Source organism: Peromyscus eremicus, chromosome 5 (genome assembly GCF_949786415.1).
Source record: "Peromyscus eremicus chromosome 5, PerEre_H2_v1, whole genome shotgun sequence".
Taxonomy (NCBI): Eukaryota; Metazoa; Chordata; class Mammalia; order Rodentia; family Cricetidae; genus Peromyscus; species Peromyscus eremicus.
The window spans coordinates 55,278,655-55,282,548 of NC_081420.1; the positions used below are offsets into that span (position 1 = coordinate 55,278,655).

General features: G+C 41.7%; 1 pseudogene; it reads right to left on the reverse strand.

The window, feature by feature from the left end:
• Nucleotides 1–1,121: 1,121 nt before the first annotated feature.
• LOC131911054 (Y-box-binding protein 1-like) lies at nt 1,122–2,054 on the reverse strand (annotated as a pseudogene).
• Nucleotides 2,055–3,894: the final 1,840 nt, after the last annotated feature.

A 3,894-nucleotide genomic window follows, 5' to 3' on the forward strand; every position in this document is an offset into this window, starting at 1 on the left:
CAGGCTGGCTTGCTGCCATCTCTAGACAGCCATGTGCATGTCACCATCTCTGCTAGGGTTGGAGAAGATGGATGCCATGTGACTTCATCACCATGTAATTAAAGGTCACCACGTGGAGTGGGCCTACAAAGGAGAAAACAATGGGTCCCCAAGATACCTTATATTAGGATGGACTTTTGTGTCATAGTTCCTGTCTTGTCCTAATAACAAAGGTCCATAAATAAATCCCAGATATTAAATATTAAATAATCTATGCTATTAGAGTTTCTTTTACCTCATGTGGGTTGTGGTTATGCCTTGTTTCTTCCCTCTTGAAGTAAAAAAAAAGGGTACCTTATTTTCAAAAGATCATAAACTTGTATTTGAAAAAAATGTTTTAATTTTACAAAACATTTAAGTTATTAAAATGCTAAATAATATAATAATACTTTAAAATAGTATTTTTAAGGCTATAAAACATCTTATGTTCATAAAAGGTTTTATTAATATACAATCTTGATAATAATAGCTTTAACAACAATAAGCACCCATTTCTTTTCCCAGAGCTTCTGCTTTCTTCACAGTTCTCTTCATGGGTAAAATTCACACCACAAGTCTCACTCTCCTAGAGCTACTACTAGGTCGAGACACAGTTTTCCTTGTTACCAGACTCAGAAAAGAGATAAACTCATAAAACAGATTTCTTTTTATTATTATTATTATTATTATTATTATTATTATTATTATTATTTAAGACCTTTATTAACAGGTGCTTGTAGTTTGTTGACTTTTTTTTAAAAAATCAAGTTGTAAACTTTTATTACAAATTAAAAATGAAGTTCTTAAAAATCTCAACTTGACCAGATATGAAACAATTTAAAAAGCATTAAAGGTGTATTGAGAAAAACCAGACCTTTAAAAAAAAAAAAAAACACATTTGTCATTAACAAAAAGAGACATCTTTAGGTAAAAATAATAAAAACCCCATGCTGCATAGATAATGCAGAGAGTTCTAGTGTATCTGGTCAACGGGCAAAAAGCAAGCACTTAAAGTCTTCAGCTCCAATCTTTGTTCATTTCTTAATTGCTGGAATTTCATATCATTTCTTCTTGTTGGATGACCAAACCGGATGATGGTAGAGATGGTAAGCCGGCATTTACTCAGCCCCGCCCTGCTCAGCCTCAGGAGCAGACGAATTCTCAGCTGGTAGATTGGCTGCTTTTGTCTCTTTGCCATCTTGTGGTGTAGGGTTCTCCGGGCGTCTGCGTCGGTAATTGAAGTTGCGGCAGTACCAACGTTGAGGTGGCTGCTGACCTTGGGTCTCGTCTCCTTGATTTTCCTTGTCCTCTTCATTGCCATCCTCTCTAGGCTGTCTTTGGCGAGGAGGGCCCCTGCGGAATCGTGGTTTGTAACCCCGATACATATTCTATCTCACTAGTCTACCTTGCTCTCCTGCACCTTGGTTGTCAGCACCCTCCATCACTTCTCCTTGCACAGGAGGGTTGGAATACTGTGGTCGACGCCCATAGGGTAGTAAGGTGGGAACCTTTGCCTGAGATAGGGCTTGGCCTTCAGGAGCATTTTCCGATCCCTCGTTCTTTTCCCCACTCTCACTAGTCTGGTAATTTTGCTGGTAATCGCATGGAGGACCCCTACGACGTGGATAGCGTCTATAATGGTTATGGTCTGCTGTGTATTTACTGCCTTGAACTGGAACTCCACCAGGGCCTGTAACATTTGCTGCCTCTGCACCCTTTTCTCCTTCAACAACATCAAACTCCACAGTCTCTCCATCTCCTACACTGCGAAGGTACTTCCTGGGGTTATTCTTCTTTATGGCAGTCTGGTGTACAAATACGTCTTCCTTGGTGTCATTCCTGTTGATGAAACCATATCCGTTCCTTACATTGAACCATTTTACTGTTCCCAAAACCTTCATTGTGATGACCTTCTTGTCCCAGCCGGCGGGCACCGCGGATGTGAGGCCGCAGGGGCCGCCACTCCCCGGGCCGGTGCCCATGGAGCCAGGCTTGGTGTCCACGGCGCAGGCGGCTGCTGGGTCTGGGCTGCTCATGGTTGCAGTGGTGGTGACTGGGACCAGCTGCGGCTCCTCCCAGGGGTGTGATGGTGAGGGGGGGGGGGGTCCTATAAAACAGATTTTAATGTAACCTTTTACTATTCCTTTACTTAAAGGAACTCATTCTACAATGACTGCCCTCAGTAATCAACCACCTGTGTCTCCTGGTGAATGGCTAGATATTTAAAAGGTGTAAAGCTTAATCCTTAAGTTGTGATGATCTAGGAAAATGTTTTAGGGTCTAAGAGGATGTATAAATGCAAGTTATAAAGGTCTGAGGATGTGAAAGCTTAAATTATGATTTTAAAAAGTGACTTAGGTGTGTAAATGCAAGATATAGAGGTCTGAAGACGAAGACCTGGATTGTGAGGATCTAAAGAAGTGTTTTGAGATACATGGATGGATACAATTTATAAAGGTATAAAGATGGCTTAAGGTATATAAAAAATGTTTCAGATTTCTTTCCCCTTCTATGCTATTGTTTAACTAAGATTTCAAAATTTCAGAGTTTTAACATTAACCAATCTTAAAAGTTCTTATTAATAAAATCAAACCTGAGCTAGGTATTGAGGTAAACTGGAAGATCAGAGAACCAGAACAAGCCACAGCCACCTCACCTGGCCAACTTCTCAGATGATCCTGTTTCCTCAGACTGGAAGCCTCTGAGTTCTCATCCAGAATGAATCTCAGCTGAACTGCTGCTCGAAGCCTAAAAGCTTAACTAGCCCAATGCTTCTAGTTTCTGGTCTCCACGCCTTATATATCTTTCTGTTTTTGCCATCACTCCCTGGAATTAAAGGCTCACTTCTTGGGATTAAAGGCGTGTGTCACCATGCCTGGCTGTTTCCAATGTGGCCTTGAACTCACAGAGCTCCAGAGGGATATCTACCTCTGGAATTCTAGGATTAAAGGTGTGAGTGCCACCATTTTCTAGCCTTTGTATCTAGTGGCTGTTCTGTCTCTGACCCCAGATAAGTTTATTAGGGTGCACAATATTTTGGGGAACACAATACCACCACAGAATTCTGACAAGCTATGAATCTAGCTCTGGAAACACTGGCTACTTATTGTTTAGTCCAAGCTCAAGATTTTAAGTTTCCTTGGTTGTCCTCTAAATACAGACTTTAAGGTGCTTCTCATTGAACTAAAGACATTTCTGTCCTCTCTGTATCTCAACAGGTTTCCACTTGGCTGATAATCACCATCCATGGAGCACCTGAAAACCACAAGTTTCTGAGCTCTGACTTGCTGAAAGCTGATGTGAATCAGTCCAGTTGATATGAATGCTCCTTGTCCCTTCACCTAGAACAGCTTAGCAGATGTTTTCTGATAAATGCCCTATTGCCCAACCTTTAACTAGGCTTTCAGCCTTCCTGAGCCCTGACAACCTATGCCCCAGTTCACCTGGAAGCAGCTACAGAAGAGAGTACAACACCCTTGCCCCCATAACTGTTGCTGAACAAGGCCAAATCAAAAAAAGAAAAAGAAAGAGAAAAAGAAAAAGAAAAAGAAAAAGAAAAAAAAGTCATCTCCCAGAGGGCTATCTCTGTTGTATCCACAGCCCTCTGAACCCTGTTCCATGCTTGGGCTCTCTCCACCCTTGTGAAGCATTGGCCAATAATCTCCAAGGAAGGGGAATTTTATGCAAGAAGACAGCAAAGTAGGAATGTCTTTGAAATCTCAAAGACCACCCCTAGTATTCTACCTCCTCAGGAAGGTCTCCTAGACATCCCCAAACAGTGACATCATTTGGGGAATGTAACTGGAAGTTTTCCTGTATCCCACCCGGCCTGTGGTCAGAACAAATTTCTCTCACCCTCCAGTCCCAAAGCTGCCC